General features: G+C 47.5%; 1 long non-coding RNA gene across 1 annotated transcript; it reads left to right on the forward strand.

Moving 5' to 3' along the window:
* The first annotated feature begins 276 nt into the window (after positions 1 to 276).
* LOC138846571 (uncharacterized) lies at positions 277 to 27810 on the forward strand. Its single transcript, XR_011384085.1, has 4 exons — positions 277 to 361; positions 8735 to 8825; positions 10146 to 10291; positions 18408 to 27810. It is a non-coding gene; the product is annotated as an uncharacterized lncRNA (long non-coding RNA).
* The last annotated feature ends 147 nt before the right edge of the window (positions 27811 to 27957 follow it).

The following is a 27957-nucleotide window of genomic DNA, read 5'->3' on the forward strand; positions in this document are numbered from 1 at the left end:
CCCGTGGGAACATCTCCCTGCTGCTGAAAAGCTCTCCAGCCTGGAGTCTGAAAATGCATCTATGTGTCTTCTCTGATTGCACTCTGCCAGAAATCATACAAAGCGGTCACAGCCATATTGTAGACTCACACAGATCTTAGTCCATCACAGTGGTTCTCACAGTTTTATGGTCCAGTTATTAGTACAAATATGCACATGAGAAAAATCAGTATATTTAAGGTTTTTTTTTTTTTTTTTTTTTTTTGGACAGGCAGAGTGGACAATGAGTGAGAGAGAGAGAGAGAGAGAAAGGTCTTCCTTTTCCGTTGGTTCACCCCCCAGTGGCTGCTCCACAACGCGCCGATCCGAAGCCAGGAGCCAGGTGTGTCACGTGGGTACCAGGGCCCAGGAACTTGGGCCATCTTCCGCTGCTTTACCAGGCACATCAGCAGGGAGATGGATTAGAAATGGAGCAGCCGGGACTCAAACTGGCACCCATACGGTTGGCCCACGCAGGCCTTACCCACTATGCCACAGTGGTGGCCCCAAAATCAATATATTTTAAAGAGATACCAGTGTATCACAAGTACTATTCAACTGAAAGCTAACAGCAGTTCAGTAAAATATTTCTTTATTCATTTATTAAAAGATTATTGTTCTTAGAGTGTACAAAATAAATTGGGCGTTTTCAAAATTGTGTGCATCAAAGGACAATATCAAGAAAGTGAAAAGACAATCCACAGAATGGGAGTAAATATTTGTAAATCATATATCTACTTTTTATTTAATCCCAAGAACATACAAAGGACTCCTATAACAACACAAAGACAGATAACCCAATTTAAAAACATAGGCAAAGGATTCCAACAGACATTTCTCCAAAACAATTGAAATCAGGGACTCAGAGGCTTCCACACCAATGTTTATTGCAGCATTGCACAGTCATCTGGGTGTCCACCAACAGACGAGTGAATAAACAAAGCATAATATATGTGTACAATGAAGTATAATATGTGTGTACACTGGAGTATTATTCACCTGTGAAAAAGGATGTCATTGGTATGTGATACAACATGAATAAACCTGTGAAAGAAGCCAGACACAGAGACAAAATATTACGTAATTCCATTTATTTGAAATATATAGTAGGCAAACTTATAGAGGGAGAAAGCAGATCAGAAGCTTCCAGGAGCAGGGGGGAGGGAGGAGTGGGGCATCTTGCATAATAGGTACAGAGTTTCTGTTTGGGGTGATGAAAACGTTTTGGAAACATAGTGGTAATGGTTGCACAACTCTGTTAATGTAATTGATCCTGCTGAGTTGAACACTTGAGTGGTTAAAATCAGAAATTGTTATATTTTATTGCAATAAAAATTTCAAGAAATAAAATGTTATTTTAGAGGATACTCCTATTTATACCAATTTTTTTTTTTTTACTATAAAACCGTAAGTTGTGTTCTGGCAGCAACAGTATCATACACCTCGTATTTACCGAGTCTCTTGATTGTCCCAAGAGGCCAAGTTGAGTGTTTAACCTGTACCATCTAAGTTTATGGAAGGATAAACAACAAAAATGATATTTTTCTCAGTGACACATGACTGTTTATCAAAGTTCTGGTTGCTTCCCATTATTTCCCATACTTTTTAAAAGTTAGCCATTCTATTTTATTTATAGTAAAATATAATAATAGCTTTAATTTGCATTTCCCCAATATCAAATTATATAGAACACTTTCTTTGTTCTTGTTTCGATTCCATAAAATGTGTTTTTAAGTTTTATATTCTTATAGGTTATCTTTTTTTTTTAATTTATTTATTGGGTTGGCACTGTGGAGTAGCAGGTAAAGCTGCTGCCTGCAGCACTGCATTCCCATCTGGGCAGCAGTTCGAGTCCTGGCTGCTCCACTTGCAATTCAGCTCCCTGCTAATGCACCTGGAAAGGAAGCAGAAGATAGCCAAAGTATTTAGGCCCCTCCCACCCACATGGGAGACCCAGATGAAGCTTCTGGCTCCTGGCTTCAGACTGGCCCAGCCCTGGCCATTGTGGCATTTTGGGGAGTGAACCAGTATATGGAAGATTTCTCTCTTTGCCTCTGCCTCTCCCTCTCTGTAGCTCCACTTTTCAAATAAATAAATAAATCTGTAAAAAGAAGAGATTTATTTATTTATTTGAAAGAGAGAGAGAGGGAGAGACAGAGAGAAGGAGAGAGGTATCTTCCATCCACTGGTTCACTCCCCAAATCCCCAGAATGACCAGGGCTAGGCCAAGCTGAAGCCAGGAGCCAGGAGTTTCTTCCAGGTCTCCCAAGTGGGTAGCAGGGTCCCAAGCCCTTGGCCATCTTCTGCTGCTTTTCCCAGGCCATAGCAGGGAATTGGATCAGAAGTGGAGCAGGCAGACAGAAACCAGCAGTCATACAGGACGCTGGCGTCGCAGATGGTGGCTTAACACAGTACTCCACAACACTGGCCCCTGGATTCTCTATTCTGAGACGTTAGTCTTTTTGTCTAGTATGAACCAATGCCACATTGCCTTAAAAGCTGGCGTATAAGTGTTCTATCTTTATTCTTTTTCTCAATATTTTCTTGACTATTTTAAGTCTTTTGCATTTCATATTCATTTTAGAATTGGCTATCAATTTCTCACAAAATGTTCTTCTGGGATTTTGATTGGAATTATATTGCCTATATAGATCAGAATTTGTATGTTTTTTAATATTTTATTTATTTATTTGAGAGAGTTATATATAGAGAGAGGTGGGGGGAGACAGAGAAAGGTCTGTTCATCGCTGGTTCACTTCCCAAATGGCCACAATGGCCAGAGCTGGGCTGATCTGAAGCCAGGATCCAGGAGCTTCTTCCAGGTCTCCAAAGCAGGTGCAGGGGCCCAAGCGCTTGCCACCTTCCATTGCTTTCCCAGGCCATAGCAGAGGACTGCATCGGAAGAGGAGCAGCTGGGACATGAATCAGAGCCCATATGGGAAGCCGGCACCACAAGCAGAGGCTTAATGCCAGCCCCAGGATAATTAGTATCTTAACAGTACAGACTCAAGGCTGGTGCTGTGGTGTAGGGGGTAAAGCCGCCGCCTGCAGTGCCGGCATCCCGCATGGGCGCCAGTTTGAGACTCAGCTGCTCCACTTCTGAATCAGTTCTTTGCTGTGGCCTGGGAAAGCAGTGGAAGATGGCCAAAGTCCTTGGGGCCCTGCACCCATGTGGGAGACCCGGAAGAAGCTCCTGGCTCCTGGCTTCGGATCTGCACAGCTCCGGCCGTTGCAGCCATCTGGGGAATGAACTAGCATATGGAAGACCTCTCTCTCTCTCTCTCTCTCTCTCTGCCTTTCTCTAACTATGACTTTCAAATAAATAAATAACTTTTTAAAAAAATACAGACTCTGCCAATCTGTGAACATAGTATATCTCTTCATTTATTCAGATTGTCTTTAATTTTGATGCCTTTTACATTTTAATATAGATATCTTCATTTCTTTCACTAGATTTATTCCCAAGTGTTTAGTTTTTATGAAGTAAGTGAAATTTAATTCTGTAATTGTTTATTTGTACAAAAGAGTACAATTGATTTTTTTATTTTTAATTTAACCATAATCATTTACCCATAATAATTGCACATATTTATGGGATACAATTTGATGTTTCAATACATATAAACATTTTGTGAAATCAAAACAGGGTAATTAGCATAACTATCCCCTCAAATATTTATCTTTTCTCTGTGATGAGCACATTCAAAATCTACTCTTGTAGCTCTTTTTAAGTGCACAGTACATTATTGTTAATTCCAGCCACCCTATGTGCAGAAGGACACCACGAGTCAGGCCTATTATCTCTCCCCTCCTCTGCCTTCCCCAGTTCCTGGGAACCACTGTTCTGTCCTCTGCTTCCGTGAGGATAACATTTTTAGCTTCCATATATAAGAGTAAGATCAGGGGGTACTTGTCCTTCTGTTACAATTGATTTTTTTGTTTATTGACCTTACATCTAGCAACCTTGATAAATTCACTAATTAAATCTAATGGTTTTAGCACTCTGGCCTCAGAATCAGCCCTAAAGCCATTCGGATCCAGCTGAAAAGCCCATGAGAGTATTTCAGGCATGGAAAGCCAAGACTCTCTGGCAAAAAAAAAAAAAAAAAAAACCTAAATGAAAGATCTCTGTGAGTGAGATCCCAGTGGAAAGAACAGGTCTTCAAAGAAGGAGGTACCTTTCTCTGAAGGGAGGAGAGAACCTCTACTTTGACTATGACCTTGTCTAAACAAGATAAGAGTCGGAGAACTCAGAGGGCTTCCATAGCCTTGGAAACTCATGACTGGAGCATAGGGAGATTACTGATGCCATAAACAGGAGTGTCAATTTGTAAAGACAACAACAAAAGTCACTGTACACTTACTCCTCATGTAGGATCTCTGTCCTTAATGTGCTGTACATTGAGATTTAATGCTATAACGTGTACTCAAACAGTATATTTCACTTTGTGTTTCTATGTGGGTGCAAACGGTTGAAATCTTTACTTAATGTATACTAAACTGATCTTCTGTATATATAGAAAATTGAAAATGAATCTTGATATGAATGGAAGGGGAGAGAGAGCGGGAAAGGGGAGGGTTGCAGGTGGCAGGTAAGTCATCGGGGGGAGGGGGATGCCAATGTAGTCCATAAGCTGTACTTTGGAAATCTATATTCATTAAATAAAAGTTAAAAAAAAAAATCTAGGCCAGCGCCACGGCTCACTAGGCTAATCCTCCGCCTAGCGGCGCCGGCACACCAGGTTCTAGTCCGGTTGGGGCGCCGGATTCTGTCCCGGTTGCCCCTCTTCCAGGCCAGCTCTCTGCTGTGACCAGGAAGTGCAGTGGAGGATGGCCCAGGCGCTTGGGCCCTGCACCCCATGGGAGACCAGGAAAAGCACCTGGCTCCTGGCTCCTGCCATCGGATCAGCGCGGTGCGCCGGCCGCAGCGCGCCGGCCGCGGCGGCCATTGGAGGGTGAACCAACGGCAAAGGAAGACCTTTCTCTCTGTCTCTCTCTCTCTCACTGTCCACTCTGCCTGTCAAAAAAAAAAAATCTAATGGTTTTGGCCGGCACAGCGGCTCACTTGGCTAATCCTCTGCCTATGGCGCTGGCACCCCGGGGTTCAAGTCCTGGTCGGGGCACCGTTCTGTCCTGGTTGCTCCTCTTCCAGTCCATCTCTCTGCTGTGGCCTGGGAGTGGAGTGGAGGATAGCCCCGATTCTTGGGCCCTGCACCTGCATGGGAGACCAGGAGGAAGCACCTGGCTCCTAGCTTCGGATCAGCGCAGTGCGCCGGCCGTAGCAGCCATTTAGGGGGTGAACCAATGGAAAAAGAAGACCTTTCTCTCTGTCTCTCTCTCTCACACTGTCTAACTCTGCCTGTCAAAAAAAAAAAAAACAAACAAACAAACAAAAAAACATAAAAACAAAAAAATTTTAATGGTTTGATTAATACTCTAAGTTTCTTATCCAGAATCATGTCATCGGCAAATAACTCTTTTCACTCTTCTTTTCTAATATTTATGACTTTTCACTTCTTTTACTTAGTTTGTTGTACTGTTTTCTTTTTTTTTTAAGATTTTTTATTTATTTATTTTAGAGGTAGAGTTACAGTGAGAGGGAGAGACAGAGAGAGGTCTTCCTTCTGTTGGTTCACTCCCCAAATGGCCGCAACAGCCAGAGCTGCACCCATCCAAAGCCAGGAGCCAGGAGCTTCTTCTGGGTCTCCCATGTGGGTGCAGGGGCCCAAGCACTTGGGCCATCTTCTACTGCTTTCTCAGGCCACAGCAGAGAGCTGGATTGGAAGAGGAGCAGCCGGGACTAGAACCGGCACCCATATGGGATGCCAGTACCACAGGCGGAGGATTAACCTACTGCCCCACTGCACCGGCCCCAGAATTTTCATTACAATGTTAAAAAGAAGGGGGCAAGGGGACACCTGGACAAGTGGTTAAAGTGTTGCTTGGAGGCCAGACATTATGGTGCTGCAGGTTAAGGTGACACTTTGAGGATACAAGATATTAAAATTTATTTATTTAAGAAGAAGAGAGATTTCATCTGCTGGTTCATTCCCCAAAGGCCAGAAACCCTGAGGGCTAGGCCCGGTTGAAGTCAGGAGCCAGGAGCCAGGAGCCAGGAGCTCAATACATGTTTCCCTCATGGGTGGCAGGGACCCTAGTGTATGGTCCATCATCTGCTGCCCCCCAGGGTATGCATTAGCAAGAAGCTGGATCAGAAATGTGGTAGCTGGGCACCAGAGTGAGGTGTAGTGGGTAAGGCTGCCGCCTACAGTGCCAGCATCCCATATGGGCGCCAGTTCAAGTCCCGGCTGCTCCACTTCCGATCCAGCTCTCTGCTATGGCCTAGGAAAGCAGTAGAAGATGGCCCAAGTCTTTGGGTCCCTGCACCCACATGGGAGACCCAGAGGAAGCTCCTGGCTCCTGACTTCAGATCAACTCAGCTCCCGATGTTATGGCCATTTTGGGAGTGAACCAGCGGATGGAAGAGCTCTCTCTCTCTCTCGCTCTCTTTCTCTCTCTCTCTCCCCCTATGCCTCTCTGTAACTCTGCCTTTCAAATAAAATAAATCTTTTTTTTTTTTTTTTTTAAGAAAGAAAGTGGTAGCTGGGATTTGAGCCAGACCCTCCCACATGGGATATAGTATTCCCAAGCAGCATCTAAGCACAGCACCAAATGGCTACATTAGTGAATTATGCACCGCCTCGTGAACTTTAAACCAAGCTTGCATTTGTGGAGTGAATCTCAATTTCTCGTGATGTGGTATAGCTTTTATATATATTACTGGATCTTGTCTGCTGGTTATTATTGTTACTATTATTTCTTTTTCCATCCATGCTCCTGAGAAATACTGCATTGGCTGTAATTTCCCTTTCTTGTAATATCCTTATCAAGATCTCATTTCATGCTCACTCTGATCTGTTAATACAGTTCGGGAGTTTCCCTCTTTACTTCCATGAAAGAGTTTGCGTGAGACTGATATTATTGGGGTGAGTGTTTGACACTGTACTTCTTTTGGTTGTTGTTGTTTTGTTTTTGTTTTGTGTTGTGGTGCAGTTTAGATGGTGCTTGGGACATTCAAATCTCATACTGCTGCCACCCCCCCCACACACACACACTCAGCCCACCCAGCCCTGGCTATTGCAGGCATCTGAAGAATGAACCAGCCGGTAGAAGATCTCTGTCTCTCTTTCTTATAAATAACAAACAGTTTTTTTTAAAGATTGACATTATTTCTTCCTTAATTGTGCTTGGAATAATTTGCCAATGAAACTTATATAGGCCTGTACAACTGGTGTTTTTTTTTTTCTCCCTGAGGATTTATTTGTTTGTTTAGTTGTTTTTCACTTCTTTGGAAGACAGAAAGACAGAGACAGACAGCAGAGATCTTTCATCCTCTGGGTCACTCTCCAGAGGCCTGCAATCACCAGAGGTGACTCAACCTGCGTCTCCCACACGGGTGGCGGGAACGCAGGCCCCTGGGCCATCGTCTGCTGCCTCGCTAGGCGCATGAGCAGGGAGCTGGACGAGAAATGCAGAGCAGCCAGGACGCAGCCCGAGCACTCTGCTATGGGACCCAGCCACCTCGCGGCGGCCTAGCCTGGCGCCCCGCAGCACCCAGGCCTGCAGTTTGCTTGTGGGAACATTGTAAATTTCAGATTCAATTTCTTTAAGAAAGGATTATTCAGATTTCCTATTTTTTTCTAGTTTGTGTTCTTCTGGAAATTTTCCTATTTCAATAAAGCTGTCAAAATCTTACTGGCAAAAAGCTATTCCCAACATCACGTTATTGTTTTTTCCTATCAGTAGGATTAGTAATACTATCTTGTTCCTATTTTGATCATTTGTGTTTTCTTTCTTTTTTACCTTGACCAGTCTTGCCAAGAGTTTGTTGATTTTATTAACCTTTTCAGAATTCAGACTCTCACTCTCACCTGTGTTCTCTGCTGTCTCTTTCCTTTTCTGTCTCAGCGATTCCCACTCTTATTTTATTATTTCCTCATTTTTAAACTTCCTTTAAGAAAACTTCACACCTGGGGTCCCCCCAGGTGTCCCCTGGATTGTGTGTGCTCTCAGAAGAATGGAGAGTGGAGAGTGAATTTGCGATGACACATGTTCAGAAGAAACAAACTTGTCCCTATTGATATCTCTCCTGTTTTGTAGAGTAGAAACTTGTGTCAGTTTTAATGTTTCATCCTAACAAGTGCATTTATAGTTATATATTTCTCTCTACATCCTGTTTCACCTATGTCCCGTAAGTTTTAGTATATTGTATTTTTACCAACCGTTTCAAAATTTGTTAATGTTCACTTGTGTCTTGTTTGTTCATAATTTGTTTATTTATTTATTTGAAAAGCAGCTTTACAGAGAGGCAGAGAGGTCTTCTATCCACTGGTTCACTCCTTAGATGGCCACAACAGCCAGAGCTGGGCCTCTCCAAAGCCAGGAGCCAGGAGCTTCTTCCAGGTCTCCCTCGTGGGTGCAGGGGCCCAAGTACTTGGGCCATCTTCTACTGCTTTCCCAGGCCATAGCAGAGAGCTGGGTCGGAAGTGGAGCAGCCAGGTCTTGACCCAGCACCCATAAGGGATGCCGGCACTGCAGGCAGAGGCTTTACCCACTACACCGCAGCACCGGCCTCCAAAATTTATTTTTAAATATGTTGCTAAGCTTCTAAGCATTCAGAAATTTTTAAAATCATTTTTTCATTATTGATTTCCAGGTTCATCCAAGTGGTAGAGCACATATTGCACATAGCATCAGTCCTCTGATGTGTGTGAAGTCTTCCCTGGCCCAGCACACGGCCTCCGTGGGTGAGTATTCCAGGGGCTCTTCAGAAGACAGCTGCTCATGACTGTGACGTTATGCGTATGCCAAATAGGTCAGAATTATTCATCGTTCCATCCTAATCTTAGGTGCATCCAAATTTAAATTCATTGATTATTCCTGTTAAGTTGCTATATCATTATGAAGTATCCTTATGCATCTCTAGTAATTCTTGCTGTAAAGTCTCAAGATGCACCAATTTTCTTTGGGTTAGTGTTTTTGCAATATTTTTTTTGCAATATATTTTTTCCTATCTGTTTGGCTATGTGGATATACCTAAAAAAGTTCATTGAAAATGGAATTAAAATCTATTTTGGGGGCAGCGCTGTGGCATAGTGGGCAAAAGCTGCCTCCTGTGGTGCCGGCACCCCATATGGGCATCGCTTCATGTCCTGCCTGTCTGGGAAAGCAGTAGAAGATGGCCCCAAGTACTTGGGCCCCTGCACCCACATGGGAGACCCAGAAGAAGCTCCCGGCTGCTGGCTTCAGATCGGCTCAGTTCTAACTGTTGGAGAGTGAACCAGTGGATGGAAAACCCTTCTCTCTGTCTCTCCTCTTTCTGTCTGTAACTCTGCCTCTCAAATAAATAAATAAATCTTTTTTAAAAATTATTTATATGCAAAAAAGATTTAAAATCCATACAGTTTTCAGTAATACTCATTTTCCATGAACTTTTTGAAGTACCTTTGCATAATTGGTACTTAATTTTTATCCATTCTGTTAACATTTGCTTTTTAATTGGAATATTTAGTTTACTTACACTTAATTACTAATACAATTGGTTTTTGTCTACCATTGTGCTAGTTGTTTTATACTTAATCACTAGATTTTTTTCTTTTGTTTCTTCTCTGCTTTTTTTAAAGATTTATTTATTTATTTGAAAGATAGAGTTATAGAAGGGGAGGCAGAGACAGAGAGATCTGCCATCCACTGGTTCACTCCCCAAATGGCCAAAATGGCCAGGGTTCAGCCATGCCAAAGTCAGGAGCCAGGAGCTTTATCCTGGTCTCCCACGTGGTGCAGAAGCCGAAGCACTAGGGCCATCTTCCGCTGCTTTTCCAAGTGCATCAGCAGGGAGCTGGATGGGAAGTGAAGCAGCCAGGACTGGACCAAGGGCCCATACGGGATGCTGGCTCTGCAGGTGGCAGCTTAACCTGCTGCGCCACAGCGCCAGTCCCAGGGCTGAATACAAAATAGGAAATAGTCATTCATTCACCAAACATTTATTAAATATTCACAGTATGCCGGGTGTTTTAGGTGATGAGAATAGAAGCAGAGAATAAATTCTACTAATCCTTGCCCTGTAGGAGCTGACATTCTAATGACTATAGACAGTGAATGACAGATGGATTTGAGAAGATATCACTAATTCAAACAGAGAGGTGTGCAGTGTATAATAAGCAGGATCTGTAAGGACTCTGCCTATGAAACCTAGGACTTGAAAAAAGCACGGGTAATGCAGCTATGTTGTATTTTTTTTTTTTTTTACTTTTGGCTTAGAAGCTTAATTGACAAAAAGTAAATCTGATGCAGATGTTTCACTTGTGGCTTCCAATTATTAATATTTTATGTTTTTATTTTTTCAATGAGATATGTTATATTTCAACAGTTCCCAAACTTCACTTTACTTTTTTTTTTTAAGATTTATTTATTTATTTGAAAGTCAGAGTTACACAGAGAGAGAAGGAGAGGCAGAGAGAGAGAGAGGTCTTCCATCCAGTGGGTCATTCCCAAATTGGCCGCAACAGCCAGAACTGCGCCAATCTGAAGCCAGAAGCTTCTTCCAGGTCTCCCACTTGGTGCAGGGGCCCAAGGGCTTGGGCCATCTTCTACTGCTTTCCCAGGCCATAGCAGAGAACTGGATGGGAAGTGGAGCAGCCGGGTCTTGAACCAGCGCCCATATGGGATGCCAGCGTTTCAGGCCAGGGTGTTAACCTGCTGTGTCACAGTGCCAGCCCCACTTCACTTTACTTTAAAATCACCTGGAGAGTTTTAAAAAGTCCTGATGCCATGACATATTCTATCTCTGTTTGGTCACAATGCATGGGGTGGGCACCAGGCATCAGCAGTTCTTAAACAGAGTTGGTAATTCCCATTTCTGCAGGGATTAGGATCACTGCTTCATCTCATCAAACCTCCATGCTACAAGTTACAAGAAAGAGAAAACTCTGCAGTTAAACTCTAGCAGCGGGCTCAGGATACCATCAATGCAAGATGTCTCAATTTCAGAGATACTAAGAATGGAGGAAGACTCACATCTCTGAATTGGTGGAGAGATACTAAGAATAGAGGAAGAACCACATCTCTGTGGTCACAAGCACTTGAGGTCCCCCGGTGTTCCCTGGACTGTGTGTGCTCTCAGAAGAATGGAGAGTGGACAGTGAATTTGCGTAGACACGTGTTCAGAAGGGCAGTTTGTCTCATGAAGAAATGAAACAAACTCGTCCCTAGTGATATGCTGTTTCTGGAATAGCTCCCTTTTCCTGTCACCGGGGACCAGGAGCTACCAGATTCTGCTGTACCTAGAACACACGCGTTGGTTCCCAGCTCGGGGCCAGCAGTTCTCTCCTTGAAAACCAGACCACTGACAGACACATATCCTGATGTTTGGGCCTAAACTTTTTAAAAAACCTCTCAGAAGCAGCAGCGGTTCTGACACTTTATAAATGAAGAACCTCCAAGATCCAGGCTGCAAAGTCAGATATTCTCAAGCCAGCTTCTTGTTAGCGAAATAGCCAGAGAGAAGAGCCTACATATGCAGGACTGCCAAACTGCCAATGAAACCTGCCTCTCCCAGTATGAAACTGGTCCGAGGTCGAAGGCAAGTGGGTAGTAGCGTGAGTTTAAAAGCTGGTTCAGTCTGTAGTCAGAGAATTCACATCAGCTTTCCTCACACTCCATGTGTGGGCCAGACACTCCCCAAGGTGCCAGGAATCAACGCGGGGCCATGTTGTTCTGTGATTACTCTCCCTTATCGCTCTACCCAGTGGTACCTGGCATCCGACAGTTCAATTTGCTTAACTGAGTGGATGACAAACATAACCTCTGTCATCAGAGTCCAGCCCAGGGAGAAATGAGTACTGTAGTGTGGTTCAGTGCTTTGTGTCTGCAGTCAAGAAGGTCAGACCTCTGAGGTATAAAAGCTGTCAGCAGACCCGGCCCTCGGCCAGCCCGGCCACCATGGCCACGCATCTGTCACAGCAACAGGGAACCTCGTGAGAAAGCTTACTGCAGGCCAGACACCTCCATGTCACTCCTTCCCTAACTTTCCAGCAGCCCGAAGCAGTCACGCCTTCTATTATCCAACGACCTTATTTTTACAAAGGAGCACAGAGAGGTGCAGGGACCTGCTCAAGGTAACACAGTCAGTAGGTGGAAGAGGCCCTTGCTCACCCGGGGATGGGGATGCCACCTGTCCTACCCGGTGGGCGTCACAGGTTTTCAGGATCCCGTCACATCATCAGTCTCAAGTCGGTTCCTCCAGAGTCACTTTTTAAGAATCAGCTAGCGAGAGATCCTTTACTAGTCAAGGCATCACTATCCGGGAGGATAGCAAGCTTGCTACCTCACTCCCCTAGCCAGGCTGGGGGTCACTTCTGAGTGGCCGTGGAAGCCAGTAAGAACCTTGTGAACCAGACGGAAACCACAGCCAAGGCAGTGACGCCTAGCACGGGGAGGAGGACGTCCTGAGGCCCTGGTTCTATGAAGAAGTCGAGGCTCTTTAGAAATGAGCCACTCTGTCCAGACCCCAGAACACAGCAGCAGGGGGCTACAGGAACAGGGGAGACCCACGTGGCCGGGGCTGGGAGACACGAAGGAAGCACAGGAAACTGCCTGGCAATGCATTTGGGCAGCAGAGTCCCCTGGCAGCAGCCAGACACCAAGAACAGCTGAACTTCAACCCTGGGCCCGTGACCATCTCTCCAGAAAGATGGCTATTAAAATGGACCTCTGACTTGACAGTGCAAGAATCCAGAGACTTGGGTAGATTACTAAGTCCCAAAGTCAAGCCCCCTCTCCAGTCTGAAAATATTGGGCTCCTTCCTGCGTTGTAGGCTGGGAACCCCTGAGATCTGGCCAGCTGTGTTTGTATCTGTCACTTCTGAGAGACTGAGAAACGCTGGAAACCAGTAATGCTCTTCCCAGTCAGCCACTAGCACCGGGATCACAATGTTTGCTTGAAAGTGTGAAAGAACAGATGAAATGGGTCGGCCTTTCTCTTTCTCTCTCTCTCTCACACACACACACACACATACACACGCACATGTATATAAGGTACTTCTGTATATAAATGTCCATTTGTATAAGTGTATGTTTACTTTCTAGTGGTTATTTCAGACTCCCAAATATAGTTAAATTTCTGGGCTAACCAGCGTGATGTCTTCGAGGTCCCCAGGCCCCGAGATCCAACTCTGTGCTCTGTTGAGCTAGAAAGATGTCATGAGATCCGTTAAGCACTGTGCACTCAGCATCCTGGAGAACCGTCAAAGGCTTCCCAAGTAATCAAGGACGAAATGGCGGCACCAAGGTTACCACCTGGGGGACGGCGTCCAAGCGCCTGCGGCAGGAAGGGAACGTTCCTTCCGCCTGAACCCACCAGGTCAAGTGCTTAATGAGACAGGTGGTGCAGCGGATTACCTCCACAGAATGGAGTTTTCAGCAACCAGGAAACCTCTTCTGGGCTGGCAGGAACACTGGGAGTGTGACTGTTTATCAGGTTTCCTCTCCTGAAGGCCTTGGCCTTTGGAGTCCCGCCGTCCTGTTGCTGCCCAGGCATTGTGCAACTCACTGTGTGCGATCCCAGGTCATCCCCACTCCGCTCCTACATTCTCGCTCTCGGCCTGTCCCTCTGGTAAACCGCATGAACTTGATGTTCCACATGTACAACCACAAGGCTCCCTGACTGCCAAGCCTCAGTGCATACAAGATGAGAGGGGAGGGAACATGGGAATCCACACACATTCTCACGGGGCACTGGGAGAAACTCCAAGATGTGTCACCCAGTGGAAAGTGGACATTAGGTTACTGCCCAGGCACCTACAAGTTTATAGTAGGTCTTGACCTCGCCCTTTATGAGCTGGTGTTAAATTTGGCTAAGTATAAGGGAAAATCCAAATTAACAGGGACTGAAGCACCCAGTTTTATTTTCTCAAGTAAAAGATGTGGGGAAACAGGCAGGCAGTGCCAGCTGGGTGTTCCATGCAGCTTTTTCTGCTTTTGCCCCTTATCCCTAGGGGCTAACTTTGATCCTTTGGTCTAGGATGGCTGCCAGACTCCAGCTATCACACCCATGTTCCTGGCAACAGAACACTTATCAGAAATTTCATACAACACTTTCACATAAATCTTTTTTAATTCAATTTTTCATATGACCACACCCCGCTATAACAGATGTTAAGAAATGTAGTCTTTATTCTGGGAACCCAGAACATAGAACCATATGCAAAGACAGACAGTGGACCTGACCTCTTCAGAGGTCACTCTCTAGATTAAATGAAACTAACAAGGGTAAGCCCTGACCGGAGAGAGAAGCTATCTGGGGGACAATAGGAGGGATTTGAATAGGAATTCAGTGTTAGATGATGTTAGAGAATCATGGCTAATTTTCTTAGGCAGGATTATGGAATTATGGTTCCATAGGAGACTGTCCTTATTTTTAGGTAATATAGGCTGTCAAGTACTTAGAAGTGATTCAAAACACTGAACGGGGGCCGGCGCTGTGGCTCAATTGGTTAATCCTCCACCTGCGGCACCGGCATCCTATATGGGCACCGGGTTCTAGTGCCGGTTGCTCCTCTTCCAGTCCAGCTCTCTGCTGTTGCCCAGAAAGGCAGTGGAGGATGGCCCAGGTGCTTGGGCCCCAAGAGGAAGCACTTGGCTCCTGGCTTCGGATAGGCTCAGCGCCGGCCGTAGTGGCCATTTGGGGGGGTGAACCAGTGGGAGGAAGACCTTTCTCTCTGTCTCTCTCTCACCGTCTATAGCTCTCCCTGTCAAATAAAAAAAAAAATGAACATAAATAGGTTTTAAAGAGACTGAACTGATAATGCACACATGGATCAGATAGAAATAATGACTGCGTGTAGAGGAGGGAATATGGATATTTATTATACTGTTCTTTCAGATTTTCTGTTTTGGCTAACGTTTCTTGTAATAGAAGTCAGAGGAGAGTAGTTCTGTATTTGGTTTGGCCAGCTGCCTCCTGGTGGAAAGACGCAACATTCCCGTTGGCAGTCCGGAGCCAGTCAGTGTGGAGGGCCTGTAAGGACAGAGTGGAGTCACCGTGGTCGTAGCCAGGATGCGTCTCGGAGCCTGAGGGTGCAGGAGAGAAGACAGCAGCGTGTGGGGGCCGAGTCAGTGCAGCTTAGTTAGGCTGCGGCCGGGAAGGCTGCCTCCCGTGTCGCACGCCTGCTTCAAGACGCAGCTCCACTTGCTGTCCAGCTTCCTCCTGACGCCCATGCAGGGAGGCAGCAGGTGTGGGGACCTGCCACCCAGGTGGGAGACCCAATTCCCTGGCTCCCGGCCCCTGGCTTTGGTCTGGCCTGGCCTGGCTATTGTTTGCATTCAGGGAGTGAACCAGTAGATGGAAAACCTCTATCTCTGCCTTTCACATACAGGGAAAATAAATAAAGAATTTTAGAAAGAAGACTGCTTCTCGGCCCTCAGCTTCTCCAGGAGTCTTCCTGTATCACCAGATGCGGCCCAGAAGCAAGAATTCACAAACCCCATCACCTGTTTGAGATAACAACGTGGCGCAAGATAGAAGATGAATCTAAGACATCTTACTCCGTGGAGGCGTCAGTAGTAGATCAGGGCACCAGGCAGAGTGGGACAGATGCTGGACGTACAAGTAGGAGCATGTGTCCTCCCTCTGCCATCTGCCCATATTGCCTGGAATAAGCACTGAACCTCAGTTTCCTCAACTCTACAGTGGGGGTGCTAACTGCATGTCCTCCACCTTACAGAGCTGTCTGAGGATCAGTGTTGCTTCTTTAAGGTTCAGTTATTTATTTGAAAGGCAGATTTACAGAGAGAGCAAGAGAGAGAGCGAGGTCTTCCATCTCTGGTTCATTCCCAGAATGGTCACGGGACTGAGGCATCACAGGCGGTGGCTTTACCAGCTCTGCCACAACACTGGCCCCTCAAATGATACGTTATGTATGATTTGCCGTCAGTGCAGAAACTTAGAAGGAAGGTGATCTTGCTGGTCCCAGAACTACTGCTTTATCTAGTTAGGCCCCATGCAGTTATCCAGGATCAAATGAACTTTGTCAAAATCCCACTTGTCATGGTTTAAAAATATGTCTGTAAGTTCTTTGACGTTCTTCACTTCAGAAGTGGATGCTAGGGTGGGCATTGTGGTACAGCATGATAACCCACTGCTTGGGACTCCTGTATCACTTATAAGAGTGTCTGGTTTGGGGCTGATGCTGTGGCACAGCAGGTTAAGCCACTGTCTGCAGTGCCCGTATCCCATATGGGTGCCGGTTTGAGTCCCAGATGCTCCACTTTTGATCCAGTTCCTTGCTAATGTGCCTGGGAAAGCAGTGGAATATGGCTCAAGTCCTTGGTCCCTGCACCCATGTGGGAGACCTGGGTGAAGCTCCTGGCTGAAGTTGGGAACCAGGAACTCCATCCAGGTCTTCACGTGGGTATAGGGGCCCAAGTGCTCGAGCCTTCTTCTGCAGCTTTCCTAGACACATTAGCAGGGCTGGATCGAAAGTAAAGCAGCCAGGATTCAAACCAACCTCTGATATGGAATGCCAGCATTGCAGGCAGTGGCTTACCCTGTATCACAATGCTAGCCCCTACCTCATTTTTAAAAAAAATAAATAAATCTTTTTTGGAGGCCAGGGATGTGGCTTAGGAGATGAAGCTGCCATCTGCAGCGTGCAATGCCGGTTCGAGTCCTGTCTTTCTGCTTCTGATCCAGCTCCCTGCTAATGTACCTGGGAAAGCAGCAGAGGATGCCCCAAGTGCTTGGACCCCTGTACCCATGTGGGAGACCTGGATGAAGCTCCAGGCTCCTGGCTTCAGCCTGTCACAGCCCTGGCCATTGCAGCCATTTGGAGAGTGAACCATGGAAGATCTCTATTTCTCCTCTCTCTCTCTGAAACTTAGCCTTTCAAATAAATAAATGTTTTTTAAAAAATGCCTGTGCCGGTGCCGCGGCTCAATAGGCTAATCCTCTGCCTTGCGGCGCCGGCACACCAGGTTCTAGTCCCGGTCGGGGTGCCGGATTCTGTCCCGGTTGCCCCTCTTCCAGGCCAGCTCTCTGCTGTGGCCCGGGAGTGCAGTGGAGGATGGCCCAAGTGCTTGGGCCCTGCACCCCATGGGAGACCAGGAGAAGCACCTGGCTCCTGGCTTCAGATCAGCACGGTGCACCGGCTGCAGCGGCCATTGGAGGGAGAACCAATGGCAAAGAAAGACCTTTCTCTCTGTCTCTCTCTCTCTCTCTCTCTCTCTCTCTCTCTCTGTTCACTCTGCCTGTAAAAAAAATGCCTGGTTCGAATCCTGGCTACTCCAAGCTTCCCACCCTACTTCCCGCTAATGCACCTGTGAGGTGCATGGCCCAAGTACGTGGGATCCTGCCACCCATGTGGGAGACCAGGATGGATTTCTGGGCTCCTAGCTTTGGCCTTTCCTAGCCCTGGCTATTGTGGGCTTTTGGGGGAATGAACCAGTGGATGAGAGAGAAAGCTCTCCTGCTTTCTGTCTCTATCACTCTGTCTTTCAAATTTTTTTTTTTTTTTTAACGGAGAGGCAAGTGTTGCAGCACAGCAGGCTAAGCAGCCACTGGGGAGACGCACGTCCCACATTGGAGGGCCCTTTCGAATGCAGGCTCCTCCGCTTCTGATCCAGCTTCTTGCTAATGCACCCTGGGTGGCAGAGATGTGGCTCAAGTGCTTGCACCCAGCCACCCACGTGGGAAACCCAGACGGGCTTCTGGCTTCAGCCTAGCAAACCCAGGAAGGCTGCTGCAGGCATTTGAAGGGTGAACCAGTGGAGGGAAGCTAGCGCGCGCGCTCTCGCTCGCTCGCTCGCTCTCTCTCTCTCTCCACCTCTGCATTTCAAGTAAATAAAAATAAATGTTGGGGCCACACTGTGGTGCAGCAGGTGAAAGCTCTGGCCCAAAGTGCCAGCATCCCATATGTGCACCGGTTCTAGTCCCGGCTGCTCCTCTTCTGATCCAGCTCTCTGCTATGGCCTGAGATAGCAGTAGAAGATGGCCCAAGTCCTTGGGCCCTTGCACCCATGAGAGAGACATGGAAAAAGATCCGGGCTCCTGGCTTTAGATCGGCGCAGCTCCAGTTGTTGCGGCCTTCTGGGGAGTGAATGAGTGGATGGAAGACCTCTCTCTCTGTCTCTACCTCTCTCTGTAACTCTTTCAAATAAACAAAATAAATCTTAAAAAAAGCATATACTTTAAAAAAATGTTTATTTTCAAAAAGTGGAAGCTAATTCCCCTCCCCTTGACCTTGAGTGTGGCCTGGACCAAGTGACTTGTTTCGATCATAGAATTGCCAGATGGAATATGCAATGCTCAATTCAATTTTCTTGCTCCCTCCCAGATCACTCACTCTGGGAGAAACTGGGTGCCGTACCCTGAGGACACTCCGGCAGCCCCATGGGAAGGTCCACCCACTCTTGCTGCCAACAGCACCGTGTGTGAGCCATCTCGAAAGCAGATGCTCAGCCCCTGTGGTGTCTTGGTTGTCCCCTGAGAGACCCTGAGCCAGAACCACCCAACTAAGCCTTTCTGAGTCCCTGACCCAGAGACACTGCATGGGGTAACAGAAGACGGCTGCTCCAAGTTGCCAGATTCTGGAGCCCCAAGCTCAGCCATGGCTGGCACTGTGCTTCCTACAGAATGTCCCCCAGGAAGCTCCGGGCTCCGTCTCTAGACCCCACTCGACCATCTTATTTCAGACAAATCAAGTGTCCACCTGGTTTCTATGAAAGATTTTTAAAAATGCAATAGCAGATTCTAGGAGTTCTGTCGAAGAAAATGGACTTTTGAAGGGAAGCAGCAGGAATGACACATTTCAGAAGTCCTGTGACACCTTTCACCTGCAGCGGAAGGAACGTCTCACACACTGGAAATCCATTTCTACTGATTCCTAGCGTCATGGTCTCAGGAGGTAGCTTAATCTCTCAAAGTCCTAGATGTATCTGTAGACACAGGCATACTTCTACCTATTTGCAGGATTTCTGTGGTGATTAGAAATACAAGAAACACTGGGATCTCACTTACAGAGATCTTTTGCCAGAGTGTCTTGGCTTTCCATGCCTGAAATACTCTCATGGGCTTTTCAGCCAGATCCGAATGCCTTTAGGGCTGATTCTGAGGCCAGAGTGCTATTTAGGACATCTGCCATTCTATGAGTCTGCTGAGTATCTCACTTCCCATGTTGGATCACTCTCCCCTTTATTTATTCTATCGGTTAGTGTTAGCAGGTACTAGACTTGTTTATGTGCTCCCTTTGACTCTTAGTCCTTTCATTATGATCAATTGTGAACTGAAATTGATCACTTGGAATAGTGAGATGGCATTGGTACATGCCACCTTGATGGGATTGAATTGGAATCCCCTGGTATGTTTCTAACTCTACCATTTGGGGCAAGTCAGCTTGAGCATGTCCCAAGTTATACATCTCTTCCCTCTCTTATTCCCACTCTTATGTATAACAGGGATCACATTTCAGTTAATTTTCAACACTTAAGAATAACTGTGTATTAATTACAGAATTAAACCAGTCATATTAAGTAGAACAGACAAAAAAACTACTAAGAGGGATAATGTATTAAGTTGTTCATTAACAGTCAGGGCTATGCTGATCAAGTCACCGTTTCCCATAGTGTCCATTTCACTTCAACAGGTTTCCTTTTTGGTGTTCAGTCAGTTGTCACAGGAGGTACCTTTCTCTGAAGGGAGGAGAGAACCTCCACTTTGACTATGACCTTGTCTAAACAAGATAAGAGTCGGAGAACTCAGAGGGCTTCCATAGCCTTGGAAACTCATGACTGGAGCATAGGGAGATTACTGATGCCATAGACAGGAGTGTCAATTGGTAAAGTCAACAACAGGAGTCACTGTGCACTTACTCCTCATGTAGGATCTCTGTCCTTAATGTGCTGTGCATTGAGATTTAATGCTATAACGAGTACTCAATATATTTCACTTTGTGTTTCTATGGGGGTGCAAACTGTTGAAATCTTTACTTAATGCATACTAAACTGATCTTCTGTAAAAAAAAAAAAAAAGAAATTATCAATTCCCAACTTGACTCTCACTGGGATTAAACATGACAATAGGTCTGATCTGATTTCATCATCATTTAAAAAAAATCATCTATTATTTTTCACTTTATGTTTCTGTGTGGGAGCAAACTGTTGAAATCCTTACTTAATGTATACTAAGCTGATCTTCTGTATATTAAGATAATCGAAAATGAATCTTGATGTGAATGGAAGGGGAGAGGGAGTGGGAAAGGGGAGGGTTGTGGGTGGGAGGGGCGGTATGGGGGGGAAGCCATTGTAATCCATAAGTCGTACTTTGGAAATTTATATTCATTAAATAAAAGTTAAAAAAAATAAATAAAAAAAAGAAATACAAGAAACAGGGGCCAGATTGTGGTGTCGCAGGTAAAACCACCACCTGCAATGCTGGCATCCCAAATGGGCACTGGCTCGTGTCCCGGCTGCTCCACTTCTGACCCAGCTCCCTGCTAATGCCGTGGGAAAAGCAGAAGATGGCTCAAGTGCTTGGGCCCCCGCATCCTAGGGAGACCCAGAAGAAGCTCCTGGTTCCTGGCTTCGGCCTGGCCCAGTCTTGGACGTTGTGGCCTTCCAGGGAGTGAACCACCAGCAGATGGAAGATTCTCATTCTCATTCTGTCTCCCTCTCCCTCCCTCTCTCCCTCCCTCCCTGTCCCTATCCGTATCCCTATCACTCTTTCAACATAAATAAAATAAAAATCTTTTTAAAAATGCAAAAACTAAAGCTGCCGTTTACTAGCATTTAGGGTGATCCAGGCACTGTTCTAAGCTCTTCATGTTTAATCCTCACAACAAGCTTTTGAGGTGGATTCTGTCCTTATCTCCATTTTACACACAAGGAAACTGAGGCACGTAAAATGTACATGAATGCCCAGTCAGTAAATCCATGAGAAAAGAGGGTGTCCGCAGGCATGGGCAGATCTTCCAAAGGCTGCACTCCTCCTGCAGCCACCACCGGTCGTGGAGAGACAGCACATCCCTGGTGCCCACCTGTGCCACCCCAGCTGGGATGGACCGTTCTGATACACCCTTCAACCTCAGAGTCACCAATGGCTGCCTCAGGCTGGCATGGGCCTACTCCACATCTGGCCCACAGATAACCTTGAATGGACTGGCTCAGTATCTGCTCATCTCTTAAAAACTGGCTAAGTCACATAGAACTTGCAGGTTCCTGCCTCCTCTCATCAGTTAGAAGCCGGCTGGCCTTGCTGCACGGGAGCCAACTGGAGCTGAAGAGCAGGGCCCTCCTCTGGGGGGGCCTTGCCTTCCTGTCTGCCCCACAGCAGAGCCCACTGACCTCAGGGTCTGCAAACTTGGTTTTCTTGCACGGAGCCATTGAGTGAACGCCACCAAGAATCTCCTGAATGATCCAAGTTACATCCTTGGCCTCCAAGCTGGAGGTGAGCAAATCATCTCTGTCTCCTGCTCGTCCTGGAGCCACCAGTCTGAAAGATGTCCTCCTGATGGGGCTCCGTGGGTAACCAGACAAAAGGGTATTGGCTACAAAAGGGGCTTACCAGAAGGCTGTCAGGAAGGTGGATTTCTTTGCAAATGCCGTGTGTGTGTGTGTGTGTGACTTGAAGGAACTCGTACCTGCACGAACCCCAGCCCTTGCTGATAGAGCAGAGCCTGTTGTAGGCCCCTGGAGGAGGAGGCAAGGTTGCCCGAGACAGTGAGAATGACAGACACAGGGAAACCCGCACCCTCCTGTCCTGCTCTGTGGTCCAAGTGAGCAGAAGCTTTCGCGAGTGTGCACCCCTCCCCCAGAGAAATGCCTGTGGACGTGGCAGTCACTCTGGCTGTAGCTCAGAACAGCTTGCTAAACCCTCAGTTCCATGGCAGAGTCCCAACGCAAGCTATTCCCAGCAGGAAACTAGAGAACAGCTTCTTCCTGCCCAGGACTTGGAAAGTCCAGCATGGAACAAGGTGTCTCCCACGGGCTGGCGGGAAAGCGTGACCCGGGACAGCCCCTCCAGGGGCAGTGTGGCAACAGCGATGAGCAAGGGAAGTGCACACAGCCTCTGCCCAAACACTCCTGGGAAGCCATTCTCCGGGAATTCGACGAAGAGCACAAAGACACATTTGTCTGGAGTCACTGTGGCCCTGCAAATGGCCAACATGCTGACCCAGAAGCAAACACTGATGTGCTTATGGTGTGGAAGGCTGAAGGGCTGTTAGGAAGACCAGTGCATCTAAGGGACAGCCACTGAGACTGTGCAGCGACGTGGAGCAGAGCCAGCCACAGCATCTGGCTTCACTTCCTAGCTGCTTATGTTGAAGGTGAAATCGGCAAGCAGTGCCAATTACACGCTTCACCGGCACTCCAAGAGTGAGTAACGGCAGCAGTGTTGAGGGTCCTGTGCCCTCCCACTCCCTGTCCTAGGCCCCAAAGGGAGACTCGGTTGTGCTCACCCGGTGCCCCTCCCAAGTCTCCAGCTGCTCTGAGTGTGGTTCTGAGCGTGAAGACAAATGGATCCTAAATGCAAGGCACTGACTTATCCTGGTACCCGAGAGAAGGAACGGGCAGAACCTCCCAGACGGGAGCTCTCCCCACTTGTCTTCCCCCCTTCCCTGAGCAGGACAGAACTAAAGCCATTAGGTGAGACAGTGAGGTGGGGGCCGGTGGCTCACAAAGAGCATCAGAGCCCAGAGTGAGGTGCCCCTGGCGAGGGGGATGTGCCGGATGTGCAGCGTCAGAGGCCACGCCGATGAGCGAAGTGACCACGTGGGTGACTGCCCACCACGAGGGTCAGAGGCTGAACGGGTGAGGAGGATGTGTTCCCAGGGGCAGCCTGAGCAAGTGTCCGAGTTGCAGGTGAGGAGGTACCCGTGGCCAGTGCAGGGAGGGAGGGCATGAAAGGTGTCCCTTGCCCAAACATGGCAGGGGGTGGAAACGACAGGTTGGGTACCCACCAGATTGGGAAAGAAAGAAAATAGGAAGTAGAAATGGAGGCAGTGGGTGGAGTTGCAAATATGAAAAGGGAAGACACTAGAATGTCTTAAGGCTTTGGATTGGAATTAAAGGGATCAGCCTGAATTCATGCCTTTCAACATGTGGAGACATGAAAACTCAATATTTAAGTGTACACATACACACGTGTCTGTGTGTACACAATCTTGTCCATAAAGCAAAGGCCACCACAGAGTGGTGAGGACTCATCACAAGGACGCAGCAAACCACCTGAAGAGGCTTCCAGTGGCCAACACTGGACAATTTTGGCATCAGAATCGTGATAGTAATGGATTTTCTGAGCCATGGGACACATGGATATAAACAAGTCAATGACCTGAAGGTTTGAAGAGGAACAGGGAATTCACAGTACCTGTCTAACTCTGCTCTGTGCCACTGTCACAGATCCCTGACTGATCACTTATAAAGCACAGAAATGTATTTCTCAGAGTCCTGAAGGCTACAGGCGCAAGCTGCAGGCAATATCACTTGGTGTCTGCTGAGGATCCAGACTGTTCCCACGGCGCTGCCCTCAACATTGGTGCCATTCCTCTGGACGGGAAGAAGGCCGTGTCTTCACATGGCAGAAGGCAGAAGGGTACAGCAGCAACACTCCTCCACCCAAGTCCTTTTTAGAGACTTTTTAAGATTTCACTTATTTGAAAGGCAGAGTGACATACAGAATGAGAGACAGACAAATATCTTCCGTCCACTGGTTCACTCCCCAAATGGCTGCAACAGCACAGGCTGGGCCAGGCCCACAGGAGCCTGGAACTCCATCCTGGTCTCCCACACGGGTGGCAGGTGCCCAGACACTTAGGCCATCATCTGCTGCTTTCCTTGGTGCATTAGCAGGGACCTAGAGCAGAAGCAGCGCAGCCGGGACTTGAACCGGTGCCATGATTTGGGATACATGTGTCATAGGCAGTGGCTTAACCTGCTGTACCATAATGCCAGTCCCAAAACTATTTATTTTTTTAAAATCTTGTCATATAAGAGGCAGAGAGACAGAGACACAGCTCTCATCTACTGGTTCATTCCCCAGATGCCCAGAACAACCAAGGCTGGGCTGGGCCCAAGCCCGGAGCGTGGCCTTCCATGTGGGTGGCAGAGACCCAACTACTTGAGCCCTATGATAATGCCTGTGGCTGTGCATTAGAAGCTGGAATCAGAAGTGAAGCTGGGTCTTGAACCCAGACACTCAGATATGGGATGCGGGAAGCATCCTACTGCTGTGCCAAATGCCCGCCCCCGTCCAGCCCGTTTGTAACAGCATTCAGCTGTTCCTCAGGGTGCAACCTCATGACCTGAACACCTCCCAGCACTGCTGTCCTGAGAACTAAGTTTCCAACACATGACCAGAGTCCTTGCTACAAACACACTTGTAATTACACAGAAAAAGGAAAACCTTTAGAGTGGAGAGTCTGGCAGACACTTTCAAGCGAGCCAATGAATACAAGTCACCCAACCGAGTATTCGCAGTGAGGCAACAATTCCAACAGCAATTACATGCCTCTCACAGAGCTGGCAAGAATCACATTTAAAATAAAATATGTGCCAAGCTGACAGGCCCAGAGTAATTATTTGTTGGCTACAGGAAAATGCCAGATGTCAACAGCAGTTCCCAGGCCCCCGCTTCACCACTGGCTTTTAGGTACTGGAAGGATTAACATTTGTCTGTTTCTTTCATTAACTACTAGACTTCCGTAATCTCTTGCAGTAGTATCTTCAAGCACCTTGTGAGCCTGCTGCCCCAAGTCAGATACTATGAAAGCAGGGACAGCAAGCGCATGTCCTGTTAAGGAGCTGAATCATGGTATGCTGAAGTTCTTAGCCTAGTGTCTCAAAATGCGACCTTATTTGGAGAAAGGGTCTTTACAGAAGTAACTGAGTTAAAATGAAGTCATTAGGACAAGACCTAACCCAGTCTTGGACAAAGGGGGAGTCAGGGCAGACAGAGAAGGTAACAGGAAGGCGGTGGAGGATGTCACCTGCACACCAGCGGAGCCCAGGGACACATCCTTGCTCCAGGCCTCCAGAAAGACCCAGCCCTGCTGCCCTCTGGCATGGACTTCTAACCTTGACCCATGAGAGGATCCATTTCTGGTGTTCCAGTCACAGTGTATGCTACTTCCGCAGGCCAGCTGAAGCAAACTCAATCAGCTACCAAGACCAGGATGCTTTCCCAACAGCTGTAGATATGGTGTAGCTAGAAACACCACTATTAAAACAAAAACCACAGGAGGCCATTGTTCTGGAGTAAGCTCCTGCACTAGGCCTCAAACAGCCCAGGCTAAAAATCAAAATGGAGTCACCCACACTCAAGACCCACAGTCACCAAGCTGAAACCAAGCTGTTTACCTGATCCTCAGTGAAACTAGGATTAGAGACACCGCCGCTCAATTTCCCCAGACAGGCCAGCTTCAATAGGCAAGGATAAAGGTGTTTTCTCTGCTTTCATTCTTACACAAAGGAAGTCACCTAAAATAACCTGATGTTGACGATCAGTTACTGTATCATTGCTACACCCCCGTCCCTGCCTTGTGCACAAAGCAACATTGAAGTGAGTAAATCGGGTTTTTGTTCTTTGTTTCTGCTTTCCTTAGCTGTTTCCTTCTATAAAACCAACCTCTTAGCCGGCGCCGCGGCTCACTAGGCTAATCCTCCACCTAGCGGCGCCGGCACACCGGGTTCTAGTCCCGGTCGGGGCGCCGGATTCTGTCCCGGTTGCCCCTCTTCCAGGCCAGCTCTCTGCTGTGGCCAGGGAGTGCAGTGGAGGATGGCCCAGGTGCTTGGGCCCTGCACCCCATGGGAGACCAGGAAAAGCACCTGGCTCCTGGCTCCTGCCATCGGATCAGCGCGGTGCGCCGGCTGCAGCGCGCCGGCCGCGGCGGCCATTGGAGGGTGAACCAATGGCAAAGGAAGACCTTTCTCTCTGTCTCTCTCTCTCACTGTCCACTCTGCCTGTCAAAAAAATAAATAAATAAATAAATAAATAAAAACCAACCTCTTTTGGAATGAAGTATTGTCCAATTCTGGAAACAAAATTAAGCTAATTAAGATACTTAAGCCACTGTAATTCTGTCCTTTGACCCTGTTAGGTCTGAAAGCTGGCCATCTATGGGAGTTCCTCCAGGACCACATCAAGGTGGCCAGTCACACTCAGGCCCCTTTCGTCCCCACGCACCTGGCAAGTAGTACCACACAGTGTCCTGCCCTGAGTGAATACTGGCCCGTGCACATGCCTTCCTTTGATGAGGGTGAAAGTCAGAGCCAGGGGTTCTTTTCCTTCTGTTTGCCCATTTCCATTTCTCCTTCAGTGAACTGGTGTTCCTTGAGTACAGTTAATGTGGAGACACAGAGAAGGTGTTGAGTCAGCAGTGACAGCCTGGTCAGGCCGTGCTTGCTGAGGAACGTGGCGACACAAGCCAGCACCATCTCGTCCTCCGTTTTCTCACCTGTGAAGAGGCGATGCCAAGCCCTTGGCCCAGCGTCTGGCCAAGTCAGCACTCAGTGGACATGAGCTGTTGCTGTGGTGAGTCTGTCTTCAGGCATCACAGTGCAGCTTCAAACAGGCCCAGCGGAGGGGCTGGGGAAGTGCCCCAACACGGCCTCTATGGTAGGAAATGGGCAGTTCTAAAAGCTTACGGGAGCTGGTGGCTCTAGCAAGATTTAGAACACTCCAACTATGGGCCAGCGCCGCGGCTCACTAGGCTAATCCTCCACCTAGCAGCGCCAGCACACCGGGTTCTAGTCCCAGTCAGGGCGCCGGATTCTGTCCCGGTTGCCCCTCTTCCAGGCCAGCTCTCTGCTGTGCCAGGGAAGGCAGTGGAGGATGGCCCAAGTGCTTGGGCCCTGCACCCCATGGGAGACCAGGATAAGTACCTGGCTCCTGCCTTCAGATCAGCGCGGTGCGCCGGCCGCAGCGCGCCGGCCACAGCAGCCATTGGAGGGTGAACCAACGGCAAAAGGAAGACCTTTCTCTCTGTCTCTCTCTCTCACTGTCCACTCTGCCTGTCAAAAAAAAAAAAAAAAAAGAAAAAAGAACACTCCAACCCTTTGACCCAGCTCTCACACCTGTATTAACACCCAAGCAAAGGTGCCAATCCAGGTACAAGGCCATTGCCTGAAGCATGGCTGCGACAGGAAAACTAGAAGTTATCTAGGTGATCCCCAGTGGAGGACTGGCTAAACATATCCCACAAAAAAGAATGAGGTGGACCAACAGGAGCCAACACAAACAGTGCCCAAGTCAGAGGAGCAAGACAGTCGACTCAGGATGTATTTGTGTATGGTATCATGTGAAAGAACTATAAACTGAAGAGGGTATGTTTCCCATGGATAAACAGGGGTATACAAAATGTAAGCACATGTCTAAGTGTACATGCGTGTGCAAGATCAATGTTGTATGTAGGCGGGCAGCTGCTGCAACAGTTAAGAAACCATCTTGGGGGCCGGTGCTGTGGTCTAGCAGGTAAAACTGCCACCTGCAGTGCCAGCATCCCACTTGGGCTCAGTCAGAGTCCTGGCTGCTCCACTTCTGATCCAGCTCCCTACTAATGCGCTTGGGAAAAGCAGTGGAAGATGGTCCAGGTGTATGGGTCCCTGTCTCCAACATGGGAGACCTGAATGAAGTTCCTGGCTTCAGCCTGGCCCAGCACTGCCAGCAGATCTGGAAGACCTCTGTCTTTCCCTCTCATTTTGTAACTCTCTCAAATAAATAAATGTCTTAAAAAAAAAAAAAAAGCACCAGGATACCTGCATCCCATAACTGAGTACCTGGGTTCAAGCCTTGGCTCCACTTCCCATTCCAGCACCCTGGAAGGCAGCAGGTCATGGCCCAAGTATTTGAGTCTGTCATCCACATGGGAGACTCAGACTGAGTTCCCAGTG

This window comes from Oryctolagus cuniculus, chromosome 18 (genome assembly GCF_964237555.1).
Source record: "Oryctolagus cuniculus chromosome 18, mOryCun1.1, whole genome shotgun sequence".
Classification (NCBI taxonomy): Eukaryota; Metazoa; Chordata; class Mammalia; order Lagomorpha; family Leporidae; genus Oryctolagus; species Oryctolagus cuniculus.